This window comes from Carcharhinus amblyrhynchos, chromosome 28 (assembly GCF_965287045.1).
Source record: "Carcharhinus amblyrhynchos chromosome 28, sCarAmb.v2.hapA, whole genome shotgun sequence".
Lineage (NCBI taxonomy): Eukaryota > Metazoa > Chordata > Chondrichthyes > Carcharhiniformes > Carcharhinidae > Carcharhinus > Carcharhinus amblyrhynchos.
The window spans coordinates 9,391,877-9,409,373 of NC_137351.1; the positions used below are offsets into that span (position 1 = coordinate 9,391,877).

The 17,497-nt window shown below is 48.0% G+C and overlaps 1 pseudogene across 1 annotated transcript; it reads left to right on the forward strand.

The window, feature by feature from the left end:
- Nucleotides 1–644: 644 nt before the first annotated feature.
- Nucleotides 645–16,521, forward strand: LOC145359693 (apoptosis-enhancing nuclease-like; annotated as a pseudogene). The gene is made up of 4 exons (XR_013889620.1): nt 645–699; nt 2,018–2,745; nt 5,494–5,694; nt 10,508–16,521. The product of XR_013889620.1 is annotated as an apoptosis-enhancing nuclease-like (transcript).
- Nucleotides 16,522–17,497: the final 976 nt, after the last annotated feature.

The window sequence follows — 17,497 nt, forward strand, 5'->3', positions numbered from 1 at the left end:
TATATCTGAATATGTAGAAATAGGGGATTTTTCACAGTAACTTCATTGCAACATTAATATAAGCCTACTTTTGACACCAAAACTTTAAACTTCTGATGCGTTGGTGTGGACTTGAAGGGGTGTAGGGCCTCTTCTGCACTGTATGATTCTATTATATACTGCTGTTCCTATCTTTCTTGGTCGTTTTGAATAGTCATTTTCCTGTTTCAATTCCTAGTGATAAAGAGTTTGCACCAGTTCATTGTAAACTGTTAATTGCACCTTCTGCACAGATTTATAAGAGCTTCACAGTCGCCCTTCTGGTCTCCGGCCGCAGGCGGGGCTGTGACTGGCGCTGGCAGGCACAGGAACCCTCTTGCCGCTTCTTAAATGACACACCGGTGACGCACGGAGCCCTTTGTGATGTTGGACAGGAACAGCCAATGCAATGAGAGCCGGTCTGGAGTAGCCAATCAGAGGACGGACCGGTGAACAGTTTCCTCCAATGGGGGCGAGGGGGAGGTGGGCGCGCGCGGGGAGCGGACCAATGCGTAGGAGGTGGAGAGCCACGCGGCGATCAGGAGGACTGCGCGGCCGGTAAGTGTGAGTACTGAGGGAGCGTCGCACTGTCGGACGGGTCAGCGCCGAGGGAGGGGCTGCAGTGCCGGGGGGTCAGCGCCGAGGGAGCGCCATAATGTCGGAGGGCCGCGTTGTCGGAGGGTCAGTACTGAGGGAGCGCTGTTGCGTCGCCGAGTTGGCGCCCGCGGGGGTGGGGTGAGGGGGGGGAGTGGGAGTGGGAGTGGGGGGGAGTGGGGGTGGGGTGAGGGGGGGGAGTGGGGGTGGGGGTGGGGTAAGGGGGGGGAGTGGGGGTGGGGTGAGGGGGGGGAGTGGGGGTGGGGTGAGGGGGGGGAGTGGGGGTGGGGTGAGGGGGGGGAGTGGGGGTGGGGGTGGGGTGAGGGGGGGGAGTGGGGGTGGGGGTGGGGTGAGGGGGGGGAGTGGGGGTGGGGGTGGGGTGAGGGGGGGAGTGGGGGTGGGGGTGGGGTGAGGGGGGGGAGTGGGGGTGGGGGTGGGGTGAGGGGGGGAGTGGGGTGGGGGAGTGGGAGTGGGGGTGGGGGTGGGGTGAGGGGGGGGAGTGGGGGTGGGGGTGGGGTGAGGGGGGGGAGGGGGGTGGGGGTGGGGTGAGGGGGGGGAGTGGGGTGGGGGAGTGGGAGTGGGGTGGGGGAGTGGGAGTGGGGGTGGGGGTGGGGTGAGGGGGGGAGTGGGGGGGGTGGGGTGAGGGGGGGGAGTGGGGGTGGGGGAGGGGGGGGGGGGAGTGGGGTGGGGGTGGGGTGAGGGGGGGGAGTGGGGTGGGGGTGGGGTGAGGGGGGGGAGTGGGGTGGGGGTGGGGTGAGGGGGGGGAGTGGGGTGGGGGTGGGGTGAGGGGGGGGAGTGGGGTGGGGGTGGGGTGAGGGGGGGGTGTGGGTTGGGGGGATGGGGTGTAGTTAAGGGGGGGGTGAGGGTTGGGGGGATGGGGTTGTAGTTAAGGGGGGGGTGACGGGGGGAATGGGTGTAGTTACGGGGGGGGGAATGGGGTGTGGGGTGGGGGGGTGAAGGGGGGAATGGGGCGTGGGGGTAGGGGGGAGTGGGTAGGGGGAGTGTGGGCGGGGGGGTAGGGGGAGTGGGGGCAGGGGGTGATACATTTCCATATCAAGATCTCGCACTCAGGTTTCTGTTGTACACGGTGGTTAGCACTGCTGCCTCACAGTCGCCAGGGACTACGTCTGATTCCTGGCTTGAGTCACTGTGCGGAGTCTGCAATTTCTCCTCGTGTCTGCGTGGGTTTCCTCCAGGTGCTCCAGTTACTTGGATTGGCCATGCTAAATTCTTCCTCAGCGTACCCCAATGGGTGTTGAAGTGTGGCATTTTCGCAGTAACTTCATTGCAGTGTTAACGTAAGCCTACTTGTGACACTAATAAATCAACTTTAACTTTACAACCTGGTAAATTATTGCTGTGACCGTACCTCCCATGATTAAAGGATTTTCTGTTGTGTTTGCAGATTGAGACCTGTTTAGACTCTGGTTGAAGAATGCCAAGTGTGACCGGCAAGAGAGTGGCTCCCCCTGTCTCCAGGGACTCACCTTCCAGGCGCATGCTGCAAGGGTGCACCAGCTTGACCAGCTGCACACCTGGTGTGACTCCGAGCCCCAACGGGTGCAGTGCAAAACGTAAGAAGAAGCCGAGTCGGCGGCGCACATGCTTTTTGCAAAGGAAGGCTTTTTTGGGAAGAATGGAGATCCTGAAGCAGAGACGGCTCAGAAAGAAGCAAAGATCTTTGAACCAAACATGCAGCCCAAGTGCCAGTAAACTAAACAACACGATTCGTACCAGAGATGCTGAGCAGCCGAGCACTTCTGACGTGAATGTAAATCACTCCACCTTGTCTGGTGCTTCCCAGCCTGAAACTGAAAGCAGCCACTTGTTTCTCTAAAGTCCACAAATCCTAACACCAGGGCTCCAGTCACAGCCCTTTGCCCGGTACGCTGGCGACACTTCTGCCCCCCGCCTGCCAACAGCGTGGCGATTGACTGTGAGATGGTGGGCACGGGCCTCAAAGGCTCTTGTTCCGAGCTGGCCAGGTGCAGTATCGTCAACGATCGGGGCGATGTCATCTACGACAAGTATGTGAAGCCAGAGAATCCCATCACTGACTACCGGACCAGGTGGAGTGGCATCCGACCGTGGCACATGAAGATTGCAACTGAATTTGATGTTGCGCAGAGGGAGGTGGGTTCACTGAGCACGTAACAGTGTATTAAAAATCTTGAGGGTGCAATTTATAGCATTCTTGTCCTTTAAGTCAGGGAAGGTGTTGGCCTAGTGGTATTGCTGCTAGACTATTAATCCAGAAACCCAGCTAATGTTGTGGGGACCAGGGTTTGATCCCCACCACAGCAGATGGTGGAATTTGAATTCAATAAAAAATATCTGGAATTAAGAATCTACTGATGACCATGAAACCATTGCCGATTGTTGGAAAAACCCATCTAAAGTTTATTAGTCATAAGTAAAGCTTACATTAACATTGCAATGAAGTTATTGTGAAATTTCCCTCTGGTTCACTATTGCCCTTTAGCAAAGGAAATCGGCTGTCCTTACCTGGCCTATATGTGACTCCAAAGCCATACCGATGTTGTTGACTCCAGCTGTCCTCTGAATAAGGGCAACTTGGGATGGGCAATAAACGCTGGCCAGTCAGTGACACCAATGTCGCACAAATGAATAAAAATGAGTTCAACACTGACTGCATCCAGGCTAACCCTCCCAGTGCAGTACTGAGAGAATGCCACTCTGTCAGAGATGCCATCTTTCAGATAAGAGACGAAACAGAGATCCTGCGCACCTTTCCGGGTGGGTGTAATAGATCCCATGACATTGTTTCGCAAAGGAGGAGTTGAGGTCCTCCCCAGTGTACTGGTTACTCTTTAACCAGCATCACTAAAATTACCTGCTCAGTATCACACAGGGGGTGGCACAGTGGCTTGGGTCACTGTCTGTGCAGAGTTTGCATGTTTTCCGTGTCTGCGTGGATTTCCTCTGTGTGCTCTGGTTTCCTCCCACAGTCCATAAGACATACTAGTTAGGTAGTTTGGCCATGCTAAATTCTCCCTCAGTGTACCCGAACAGGTGCCGGAGTGTGGCGACTAGGAGATTTTCATAGTAACTTCATTGCAGTGTTAATGTACTTATGACACTAACAAATAAACTTTAAACTTAAACTGCTGCTTGTGGGATCTTGTGCAAATTGGCTGCCACATTTCCTACATTGCAACAACAATTGGAACTAAAGGGATATGGGAGAAGGGGGAGGAGATCAGGATTTTGAATTTGATGATAATGAATGGCATAGCAGGCTTGAAGGGCCGAATGGTCTATTCCTGCTTCTAGTTTCTATGCCCACAATTCAGAAGTACTTGTTTTGGAAGCATTTTGGATTGTCAGGTTTAAAAGGTGCTATATAAATGCAAGCTGGGGTTCTCAGTCTGTGGGGTCAGTGACCTCCAGGAGGTATGTGACACAGGGCCAGTGGACATCCTCCTCAGGCACTGTGATCAAAACTAAGCGAGTGAGCAGTGAACCTGATGAGGATTGACACGCCCTGCAGTGAGAAGCAGACATTCCCATTTCACTGGTATCTGACAGTAAAGATGGAGCTCTGGTGCAAAGTAAGTAAGTAGGAACGGATTGACAATCAGACGGTGATTGCCAATCCTCAGAAAATTCAGCCCAAAATGTTGCAAATACTGAGCACAGGAGCATCCATAGAATGAGTGTGAGAAACAAGTATACTGTTTGAGATGTTGCTGCTGTGCTGTTCCAATAAACCATTAGATGGCCCAGTGTCACTAACAGGTAACCTTCAAACTGAGGAAGCATGACCGTTACAATTACCATAGACCATTGAATCCCTACAGAGCAGAAGAAGGCTATTCAGCCCATTGAGTCTGCCAACTCTGTCATACCCAGGCCCTATCCCCGTAAACCACCCACCCCAATTCACCATGGCATACGAGGAGGAGTCATGCCAGTAGATAAAACAAAGGTGTTCTGTAAATCAGTCACCCAGTGTGCATTTAGTCTTGCCAGCAAAGAGGAAAGGGCATTGGCAGCAGTGAATGAGGAAATGATTGATGCTGGGTCCTCGTTCGGATGGTGGCATAGGTTTGTGGGCTGTGGTTGAGGTCAGGCCAGTTGGGGTTGCAGTGAAGACGCTGTTGCCATATTTGTTTATATTCAAGTAACAAAACACAGCCTTTTATTCTGGTCAGTAATTCAACCATTGAAATTGGAAATAAAAACTTGGATAAACTCAGCAGGTCTGGCAGCGTCAGTGGAAAGGAACAAAGTTAATTAGATTTCGGATCTAAATGACCCTTCTGCAGAACTTTGAAATTGAAACATAAGCTTTGTTTTGGGTTGTAAAGACACCACACAGATATGTCCAAATGGAAATAACCTTAAAGTAATTCTTTATCGCTCGCAATATCTATTTATTCCATTTCTCTTAAGATGATGACCTGTAGTCTATGTGGCGAAATGCTGTTGGATAGTGAATTTCAGGATTTTAAAAAAAGCATCACTTGTGGGGTGTGGGTGAAGCTGGCTGGGCCGGCATTTATTGTCTTTGAACTGAGCGGCTTGCTATTTGAGGGCATTTAAGAGTCAAAGAAATCACTGCGATGGATCTGGATTCACATGTAGAACAGGCCAGGTGATGATAGCATTAGTGAACCAGGTGGGTTTTTATGACAATGGCTTAATTGACTTTTAAGTCAAGTTTCATCATCTTAGTCTCGGTCTCTGGCTTACTCGTCCAATGACAATACCGCTACACCACCGCCTCCCTGATAATGGAGGAACAGCCGATTTATATCCAAGTTGGAAAATTGACTTGGGAGGACTGGCGGGGAGTTGGGGGGGTGGTGTGTAAATTGGAAAGATCATTAACGTTTTTAAATTTCTGCTTCAACTTAGATCGTGAAGATCCTGAAGGATAAGCTTGTGATAGGCCATGCAATTAGCAGTGACTTCAGAGCACTGAAGTATTTTCATCCGAGGTGTCTGACAAGAGACACAAGTCAGTTCCAAATGTTGAGGGCAAAAGCTGGTTTTCACCTCAAACGCAGTGCATCTCTGAAGAATCTGACGAAGAAGCTTCTGCATAGAGACATTCAGGTTAGTATGTGAATTGACTAATTCTTTTGCTCTGGGAGTTGAGTTGTATTACGTTGGAGCAGAGGTGCAGTAAAATTGGAGCCCGGCACATCGGGCTAGTGATAAGAGCATAAGAACGTAAGAAATAGGAGCAGGAGTAGGCCATCTGGCCCTTCGAGCCTGCCCCGCCATTCAATAAGATCATGGCTGATCTGTCGTGGCTCAGTTCCACATTCCTGCCCTCTCCCCATAACCCTTAACCCCCTCTTTTATCAAAAACCCATCAACCCGCTTCTTAAAAATATTCAGCGAGGTAGCCTCCACCACTTCAACGGGCAGAGAATTCCAGAGATTCACCACCCTTTGAGTGAAGAAGTTCTTCCTCAACTCCGTTCTAAACCGCGCCCCCCCCCCCCCCCCACCTTTATCTTGAGGCTGTGCCCCCTAGTCCTACTGTCCTTTGAGCGGGAAGAGCCTCTCCACCTCTATCCTATCCATCTCATTCATCATCTTATACGTCTCAATGAGATCTCCCCTCATTCTTCTAAACTCTAACGACTACAAGCCTAGTTTATTCAGCCTCTCCTCATAGCTCAACTCCGGCATCAGCCTAGTAAACCTCCTCTGCACTCCCTCCAAGGCCAAAATATCCTTGCGTAAGTACGGCGCCCAAAACTGCACACAGTACTCCAGCTGCAGCCTCACCAATGCCCTATACAGCCGCAGCAAGACCTCCCTACTTTTATATTCAATTCCCCTCGCTATGAAGGCCAGCATCCCATTTGCCTTCCTGACCACCTGCTGCACCTGCAAGCTGGGTTTCTGCGACTCATGCACAAGGACCCCGAGGTCCCTCTGCACCATCGCCTGCTGCAGTTTTTCTCCACATAAGTAATAATCCTTCCTACCATTATTCCTACCAAAGTGGACCACCTCGCACTTGCCAACATTAAATTCCATATGCCAGTCCCTGGCCCATTCGCCCAGCCTATCTAGATCCTTCTGCAGACACTCCACACCCTCCGCACAATTTGCCTTTCCACCAATCTTGGTGTCATCAGCAAATTTCGACACCATACACTCGGTTCCCTCCTCCAGATCATCTATATAAATGGTAAATAGCTGAGGCCCCAGCACCGACCCCTGAGGCACTCCACTAGTCACCAACCGCCAATCCGAATAGCACCCATTGACCCCCACTCTCTGCCTCCTATTTGACAACCAGTCCTCTATCCACGCTAACACCCTACCCCCAACTCCATGTCCCCTGACCTTCTGCAATAACCTCTTGTGAGGTACCTTGTCAAACGCCTTCTGAAAATCAAGAAAGACCACATCCACCGGCTCTCCTCTAAAACCTTGGTTTTCTACTTGGCTGCATTCCCCTAGCTAGCTTGGAAAAATGTTCACACAATGTTCAGCACAATTTGCGACTCCTCAGATGCTGAAGCAGTCAATGTTCAAATGCAATAAGTTCTGGACAATATCCAGGCTTGGGCTGACAAATGACAAGTAACATTTGTGCCACACAAATGCCAGGCAATGACTATCACCAATACGGGACACTCTGACATTCAATGATATTATCATCACTGAATCCCACTGTCAACATCCTTGGGGTTACCATTGACCAGAAACTCAGCTGGACTCACCACATAAACACAGTGGCTACAAGAGCAGGTCAGAAGCTAGGAATTACGTGGTGAATAACTCACGACCTGACTCCCCAAAGCATATCCACCATCTACAAGGCACAAGTCAGGAATGTGATGGAATACTCCCCACTTGCCTGGATGGGTGGAGTTCCAACAACACTCACTTGAAGCTTGACACCAGCCAGGACAAAGCCCACTTGATTGGCACCACCTCTACAAACATTCAGTCCCTTCACCACTGACGCTCAGCAGCAGTGTGTACTATATACATGATGCATTGCAGCAATTCACCAATGATGCTTAGAAAGCACCTTCCAAACCCACGACCACTACTATCTAGAAGGACAAGGGCAGCAGGTAAATGGGAACACTGCCACTTGCAAGTTCCCCTCCGAGCCGCTCACCATCCTGACTTGGAAATAGATTGCCATCCCTTCGCAGTCACTGAGTCAAAATCCTGGAATTTCCTCCCTAACAGGATTGAGTCAACCCACTGGTCATGGACTGCAGCGATTCAAGAAGGCAGCTCACCAGCACCTTCTCAAGGCAATAAGGAATGGTCAATAAATGCTGGCTGACCAGCAACACTCATGTCCCACGAATGAATATAAAAAAGCCCATTGATTATTGTAGTACAAAAGAGGCATGTTCCGTGCCATGTGAGACTTAATTTGCATTTGGATCATGTTTTTAAACTTGCGTCCACATCACAGCCAGTTGTTTACTGTTGAGGGGTAGTCACTGGTGATTGATTTCTGCCTCAACAGGTTCTCAGATTAGCTTTTCATTTCCTTCCCCTCCCCATCCACCAAACATTCCAGCACCTCCAACACCATCTCTGGCCTGACCTCGCCCACAGTCCATCCCATTACTCCTACCAGTTCCAGTCTCAATCTGCTCATTCTGCACTGGAGCTCTATTGCAAACCCTGTCAGCAGAGATTTTGTGCTCAAGTCCTGGAACCTACACATTCCACCCTGAAACCAAATGAGTGTACCAGTTTTCCTAAAGTGGACTCACCAGTGGCAGCATCAGAAGTTTATTTATTGGTGTCACAAGTAGGAAAACCTTAACACTGCAATGAAGTTACTGTGAAAATCCCCTAGATGCCACACTCTGGTGTCTGTTTGGGGACACTGAGAGAGAATTTAGCTTGGCCAATGCACCTAACCAGCACATCTTTCAGACTGAGGGGGAACCCTGCAGGCATAGAAGAACGTGCAGATTCTGCACAAATAGTAAGCCAAGCCCAGGTGCTGGCGCTGTGAGGCAGCAAAGCTAACCACTATGCTGCCATGCCTGAAGCCACTCTGTGTAGTGTATGTGCAATTTTACTGTTTTTCTGTAGCTGACCAGTTCAGCTACAAAGTCAGGATTGCCGCCGCCTCTTTTAAGGCAGGCTGGTTGTTTCTGATTGACAGTCCAACACTCTGTTGGCCAAGAGCTGGAGATACTGGGGTGGACACAGTAAAAAGTCCTGTAACACCAGATTATAGTCAAACAGGTTTATTTGGAGTCAAAAGCTTTCGGAGTGCTGTTCCTTCCTCAGGTGAGTTAACACCTGATGGAGTAGCACTCCGAAAGCTTGTGATTTCAAATAAACCTGTTTGACTATAACCTGGTGCTGTGAGACTTCTTACTGTTGCCAGTAGCTGATTTCAGAAAACAAGTCTTTTTCTGTTCCTGCAGTAACCAGGCGGTTCCACATCAGCTGAGTTTCCGTACCTTATTAGACTAAAAGCTAATTGTTTTGGACAGGAAGGAACTGGTTTTGTGTGTAATGCATCCTCTGTTGCAACTCTATAATTATGACAGTTATGAGAAGCAGTTAGAAGATAAAGGCTGAGAGATTGAAGTGCCAACCTTGAGCCACTCTACATCATGTGGGTCTTGTGCCACCATTAGTACCACCAGAGGTAAACTGAGTGGTTTGGCATCAATGTACACAATCCATAAGGTGCTAGGCTTGACTCTAGTCTCTCAGAGCAGTAGTTGGAATGGTGCAAATGTCATTGATTAGGGGAAGGGATCTGGCCAGGTTCCCAAGCAAGTAGGGACTACTGCTGGTATCTGTACAGATGTGGGTGTCTGGTGAGAGTGAGATGAGATTTGGCTGTGGTGCCCATCACGGTTGAAGTGCCTGCCACCCCTTACTGTCCAGCCTCAGAACAAAGAAAATTACAACACAGGAACAGGCCTTTTGGCCATCCAAGCCTGCACTGACCAGGCTGTCCGACTGAACTGAAATCCCTGACTCTTCAGGGGACCGTATCTCTTTATTCCCATCCTATTCATGTATTTGTCCAGACACCCCTTAAAAATCACTGTTGTACCTGTTCCACTACCTCCCCCGGCAGCAAGTTCCAGACACCCACCACTCTGTCAAAAAAAACATGCCTTGTACATCTACTTTAAACCTTGTCCCTCACATCTTAAATTTATGCCCCCTAGTAATTGACTGTTTCGCCTTGGGGGAAAAAGCTTCTGACTATCCACTCTGTCCGTGTCCCTCATAATCTTGTAGACTTCTATCAGGTCACCCCTCAACCTCTGTCGTTCCAGTTGTGTATGCAACATGGGCCTCTGGACGAGGTGATTGTTTATTAGTTTTATTGGCAGCTGTGTCCTGTCAGTCTGCTCTTCGGAGCAGAGGAGGAATAATTTGCTTAGGATTGGGAATGGGGTCAGAGAAATATTTTCCTCCTCTTAGCTCTTGGGGCTAAAGTGATATGGTGGGGTGGGGGAAGCAAGATCAGGATGTTGAATTTGATGATCAAGGTGAAGGAGCAGGTTCATCGGGCCGAATGACCTTTTTTAAAATTCAGTGATGGGACATGAGTGTCGCTGACTGGACAGCGTTTATTGCCCATCCCTAGTTGCTCTTGGAGGGCAGTTGAAAGTCAACCACATTGCTGTGGGTCTGGAGTCACATGTAGGCCAGACCAGGTAAGGACGGCAGATTTCCTTCCCTAAAGGGACATGAGTGACCCAGGCGGGTTTTTCTGATAATTGACAACGGTTTCATTGTCATCAGTAGATTCTTAATTCCAGGTATTTTTTATTGAATTTCAATCCCACCAACTGCCGTGGTGGGATTCGAACCCGGGTTCCCAGAACCATCTTTTGCTTCTATTTTCTCTTTTGATTGGCTGTTGATTGATTTCCTCTTGTTCCAACAGGTTGGCAGAGGTGGGCACTGTTCTACTGAGGATGCCTTTGCCACCATGGATTTGTATCAACTGGTTAGAGCTCAGTGGGAGCAGAGCCTGTGCGAACTTCTGCCGAAGGTAGAACATGAACACGTGGCCACTGAAACGAACCCTGATGTTGATCACTACATGGATGACCAATATTGGCCAGCTGATTTACACGAAGACAGTAAATGATCAGAAAAAATATTCAGTCAGCAGCAAAAATGAACATTACTGGAACATCTAATCTCCAGAGGCATGGTACATTCTCCTGGTTTAATTCTTGGCACAGCAGTTATCACTGCTGCTTCACAGCGTCAGGGACCCGGGTTCAATGCCCAGCTTGGGTAACTGTCTGTGTGAAGTTTGCACATTCTCCCCGTGTCTGTGTGGGTTTCCTCATTCTCCCCGTGACTGTGTGGGTTTCCTCTGGGTGCTCCAGTTTTCTACCACAGTCTGAAAGACATGCTGGTTAGGTGCATTGGCCATGCTAAATTCCCCCTCTGTGTACCCGAACAGGCATCAGAGTGTGGCGACCTCGGGGATTTTCACAGTAATTTCATTGTTGTGTTTATGTAAGCCTACTTGAGACAGTAATAAAATAAACTAACAAAATTCCTGAAATATAACAATACGTAACCAAATATGGCAAGGTCTCACCCGGGACCTGCAATACCAGGGACCTGGGTTCGATTCCTAGCTTGAGTCATTGTCTATGTGGAGTTTGCACGTTCTCCGTTTGCATGGATTTTCTCTGGGTGCTCTGGTTTCCACCCACAGCCCAAAGATGTGCGGGTTAGGTTAATTGGCCATGCTAAATTGCCTCTTAGTGTCAGGGGTTAGCAGGGTAAATAAGTGGGGTTATAAGAACATAAGAAATAGGAGCAGGAGTAGGCCATCCAGCCCTTCGAGCCTGCCCCACCATTCAATAAGATCATGGCTGATCTGTCGTGTCTCAGTTCCACCTTCCCGCCCTCTCCCCATAACCCTTAACCCCCTTGCCTATCAAAAACCTATCAACCCGCGTCTTAAATATATTTAGCAAGGCAGCCTCCACCACTTCAACGGGCAGAGAATCCCAGAGATTCACCACCCTTTGAGTGAAGAAGTTCCTCCTCAACTCCGTTCTAAACCGCCCCCCCTTTATCTTGAGGCTGTGCCCTCTAGTCCTACTGTCCTTTCTGAGCGGGAAGAGCCTCTCCACCTCTATCCTATCCATCCCATTCATCATCATGTACGTCTCAATGAGATCTCCCCTCATTCTTCTAAACTCTAACGAGTACAAGCCTAGTTTATTCAGCCTCTCCTCATAGTTCAATCCCCTCAACTCCGGTATCAGCCTAGTAAACCTCCTCTGCACTCCCTCCAAGGCCAAAATATCCTTGCGTAAGTGCGGCGACCAAAACTGCACACAGTACTCTAGCTGCGGCCTCACCAGTGCCCTGTACGGTTGCAGCAAGACCTCCCTACTTTTATACTCAATTCCCCTCGCTATGAAGGCCAGCATCCCATTCGCCTTCCTGACCACCTGCTGCACCTGCAGGCTGGGTTTTTGCGACTCATGCACAAGGACCCCGAGGTCCCTCTGCACCATCGCGTGCTGCAGTTTTTCGCCATGTAAGTAATAGTCCTTCCTACCAAAGTGGACAACTTCACACTTGCCAACATTAAATCCCATTTGCCAGTTCCTGGCCCATTCGCCCAGCCTATCTAGATCCTTCTGCAGACTGTCCACACCCTCCGCACAATTTGCCGTTCCACCAATCTTGGTGTCATAAGCAAATTTCGACACCATACACTCGGTTCCCTCCTCCAGATCATCTATATAAATGGTAAATAGCTGAGGCCCCAGCACCGACCCCTGGGGCACTCCACTAGTCACCAACCGCCAATCCGAATAGCACCCATTGACCCCCACTCTCTGCCTCCTATTTGACAGCCAATCCCCTATCCACGCTAACACCCTACCCCCAACTCCATGCCCCCCTGACCTTCTGTAATAACCTCTTGTAATAGAGCCTGGGAGGGACTGTGATTGGTACAGACTCGATGGGCCAAGTGACCTCTTTCTGCAGTGTAGGGATTCTATGATTCTCAAGTCTTCCCCTTTCCATATCTTGACCCAGCAAAACAAATACTTAATCCCTCTGAGTTTTACCAGTGGAATTGGTCTGAGAGGAAGCGTGGAGTGGCTGAAAGTCACTGTCTGAGTACTGCTAATAGATAAGCATACATCTGGGATCTTTCTGTACCATGTGGCTTGGTACTGTGCCAAAGAGTGGGTATTCACCAGAGAGAGTGTGAACATCTGTAAGGAGTGTGGGTGTTGCACTAGGTCCTATTCTGCTCTTTCATCCCTGAGTCCTGGGGCAAGAGCAAAAATATAAAACTGCTCTCTGTGATAGCAGGATAGCTGTTGTAGGAAATAGAGGTATGCTCAATTGAGAGTACTGTCCTGTGGTATGAACTGAGGCAAATAGTTGGGGCACAATCGAGGGAGAACTGCAGTCAGTGTCCACTCTTTATCAGACCTAACCTGGTAGTGCTTGGTGCTAATTCTGTTCCATGTGTCTTGATATTTAAATGTGCGGATGATTTGTCCATTGCTATGAGTTCAAACCTTGCTCGTTTCCCCATTATGTTCGTACATGGTGAGGTGAGTTCTTCCCACCACAGGAATCGGAGCAGGCAAGATGCAGACCATGGGAAAGTCTGTTGACCTGGTGGGATTTTCCGGTTTCAAGGCAAGTGTGACCAGGAAATCTCGCCCAGTATGTTTGGAGCAGCGACAGATTGCTGTTCTGCCACTCCTCGTTTTCCTACTTTATGAATGTTCATTTTACCAATTTCTCCTTCCTCCAAATATGCTGACTCTTGCTGGGGTACAGTTCAACTGATGCAAATTGCCCTCTGCTTGCTCTGTCACACTCATTAGAAACCCTGTGTTACTCTTCTTATCTCTGAGGCTAATTTCAACATCCAAACTGGATTCTACCAGAGATCAAAGGAACTTGGTGCAAAGCTGAATGGCACGGGGTAGTTATTCTCCATGAGGCTGACATTGGGAAGAATTGCAGGAGGCAGAATGTTTGTTTCTTTCCCCTGTGACATCATCTGTGGGGCAGTGATTTGTGGGTATCATTCCCCATTGATGATGTCACATGAGGGAGGAGTTCTATACAAAATGTCTGCTTTGAGGCTGTCTAAACAGTATAATTCAGACTAACAAAGTGTGATGGAGATGGCAGTAAGTGTACAGCTCCAGTTCATCTCTGTAAATGTTCAGCTGATGCGCAGGAATAGTTGTGGAAATGCTGTTTGTTCTCGTTTTGGGAGCAGCTGGAGAGAGAGGATGTCATCTGGATTTAATTTTTGATTATAGTTTAAAGCCATCATCTTGTGGATTAACGATTAGGAATTTCAGCCCCAAGAGGCTACCAGGCTCTTGTTGGCTCACCACTGGATTCTTGAATCCCAGTTTCTTCTTTAGACTTTTTGCCCTGTGTTTAACTTGGTCTCATTGCCTTTAACTGGTTCACATGCTCGTGCCTTCCAGGTTTTAGCTTCGCTTTGTATGTGCATTGTACCAAAGAGCTACGAGATCATAAAGAGAAGTAATTGTACTACAACTCTACGTAATTTGCAAGAAAAAGAAGGCTTGTTGTCTGGAAACCTTGTTGAATGGTGTAAATCATTACCTGCATAGTGTGAGCTTGCTGTGATTACATGTCGGGTGTTGGGAGGGGGGGGTGAATTATGAGGGGTTACCCCTTTCTTTCACTGGGGGCTGAGAAAGAAAAACAGCTGTATGAAGCCTGCTCTTTCACTGCTTAAGTGGTTTGTTGAGTTCAAATGAGCCTCAGCACATTTGGTTTCCATTTGGCAAAAATCAAACTCTTTGTCTTCCCTGTCCCAATATTCTTCCTTTCTTTTCTGAAGGCACAATGAAGAATGAAGATTCCTCTTGTGCAACACCCCCTGTCTGTTTTCTTTCCTATGCAATCCTACTTATTGTTATGTCCTTTACCTAGGAAATGTTTGTATGTGCTGAGGCCTGACTGCCCCACCTGCCTCAGACGAAGGTGAGATGCCATTACTCTGCTTGTGGAAGAGCAGGGGAAGTTCATCCAGTATCCTGGTCAACGTGTCTCTGGAGTTTGGTGGTGGTGGGACACAAAAAAACACTGGGAAGAAAAATGGTTTAGTTAATTGGTCATTTGTCTTGAGGCTGTTGGCTATGCACAAAATGGTTGCCATACCTGCCTACAACATGGCTATTGAATATCAAATAATTCATTGTATGCAAAGAGTTTCAAAGCATTGCTGAGAGATGTGTTGCCTTAATTAAACACTTTCTTGGGTGTCAGCTGTGGCTCAAGCATTGAGGAGTACCTGTGTCTCTGACGCAGGAGCTAAGCACCATTCTCTGCTGATTCAGAGACTTGAGATCAAATTAAAACTGTTCTTAAAAAAAAAACAGGTGGGTACGTTACCTTGGTGTCCTGGCCAGGATTTATTCCTTAACCAGCAACTAAAACAAACAGGTGAACCGGTCATTATCACATTGTTCTTTGTGGGACCTTGTTTTGCAGAAACTTGCTGCACATTTTCTACATTACACTTCAAAAGATGATGTCCTTAGTTCGCAAAATCCACTACAGAAATGCAAAGTTGTTTTTCGACGTTCAGTTTAATTGCAGGGCAGTCTACTTTGTTTTTCTGTATTAAAAGTTGGTTGAAGGTTTACAAAAGCAGTTTGGAATGATGTGTAATTATTAATTTCAGAACAGGTTCCTCAGGCAGGTGAAACTACCACTGTTCAGCCTGTTATTGGATTGACAAGAATTTCTACATAAGAAATAGGAGCAGGAGTAGGCCATCTAGCCCTTCGAGCCTGCCCCGCCATTCAATAAGATCATGGCTGATCTGAAGTGGCTCAGTTCCACTTTCCCGCCTTCTCCCCATAACCCTTAATCCCCTTGCCTACCAAAAACCTATCTACCCGCGTCTTAAATATATTTAGTGAGGCAGCCTCCACCACTTCAACAGGCAGGGAATTCCAGAGATTCACCACCCTTTGAGTGAAGAAGTTCCTCCTCAACTCTGTTCTAAACTGCCCCCCGCCCCTTATCTTGAGGCTGTGCCCTCTAGTCCTAAAGCTAAAGTTGCCCTCTAGTTACTCTTCTGTTGCGTTTTTGTTTTTTTTTTGTTCTGAGTTTAATGCATCAAGGCATCTGTTTTCTGATGTTTTCTCCTGTAGGTTGCATTGTTGTTTCTTTGCCGCATTCTCAATTCTCTGTGGTTCAGTTAGAGCCAGAGAGATCAGGAAGTTCCCAAATTGGCTGGTTTGAGCAGGGCAGAGGGGACACACACCACTGCCACATTACCCTTGATCTCAGCACCCTTGGGTTAAAAAATGTGTAAAAAATCATCAGCTAGTGTTCCCACTCCTCTTTAATATTCCCTTGACACCTCCCCCTCGCCCATTCAATCAGACAAAAGTGTGGAGATATTCAGTTTGCAGTGAGAACTGAGGCTTCCCAATATTGATTAGCTTGATGACAAGTTGCCTCATTTGTGAAGGAAGGTACTTGCATGGGAAAGCAGGGCATCAGCAACCTACACTGGATTGAGTTGTTGCCTTCAGGACAGAAAGGGAATGAGTTCTGTGCATGAAGTGTTTACAATTGCTTTTCAAAAACAATCGAAAGTAGATAGAGACGACCATTTGGCCTATCATAGCTTGTGCATCCAAAAGGAACCACACAGTTGCCATCATTACATTTTATGGAGTTTTTTATGTGATATTACTCCCCTAACTAATAACTGGTCGTTAATGTTGACCATTCACTCTGACAAAAGAGTTCCTGAATGTAAATCCTAATCTTGCTGTTCACCACTTTCACCCTGTGCCTGCCTCTCCCATTTAAGCAGTCTGATTTGGTATCATTTGGATGAATTTACTCCGCGGTTCATTGGGCAATAAATTGCTTTCAAACATTTGGTTGTTGTCTCTCTCATCCTGTCAGGTATGTTGGTTTCAACTATGTGTAGTCTTTGTAATACTATCCAGTTCTTGGAGTTGTCCATTAGAAACGGGACACAATAAACATTCGGGTATAGCAAGCTGCCATTTGAAGGCAGTCGGAAACCCACATCCTGTTGATGTCTGCTGCCAACGTACATTGGACATGACATCAGGTGGCATGGTTAAAATGGGGATATTAGAACTTAATTTGAGACTACAGGTAGTGCAAAGTAAACTCTGCAGTAAAATAGCCAATTCCTATATAGAATTGCATCCCTAACTCCATTTCACATTGAATGAATTTGAGGTGCGCTGACTTACATAGACAAACAGTTTGTCTACATCTGAATTGAGATGAGTGTTTTGAATACTGATTTGCAGACCCTGCTATTGTTGACTTAAGACAATTTTCCACAACAGGCTTTGATTTGACTCGACTCTACCTTAGCTTGGGTCCAATTGGTTATCCTAGGCGGTGCAGACTGGTGGGATTGGGGGGGTGATGGATTTGCAGATCTTGTCCAAAATTGCTTGACACTCAACAGTTGGTGATTTTAAGTGGAACAGGAGCAGTGGTAAAGTGCTCGGTGTTGGCCTGGGCTGTGAGATCTGTATTTGAGATATGGTTAGGCTGGATGGTACTGGCTGAAGTGATCTGATTTTCTCTCTTACCCCCTTGTCCCCCCCCTCCCAATTTGTCCTAGGGTCAATGGATTTGATGTCATGGCAAATCAAAACAGCCACCTCTGCTCTGGTAGAAGTTGGGAATCTTTTGGAAAGTGGAGACAATTTTTGGGATTTCATTAGCAACAGCCCCCTTCCCCAACATGCGCATGTGTACACTCCTATACCTCTGTCTCTAGAGATACACCTGAAAAAAAACTTGTCTTCATCAGTACTGGAATTGGGACCTGGATCTCGTCATTTTGCATGTGGAGATAAAGATAGAA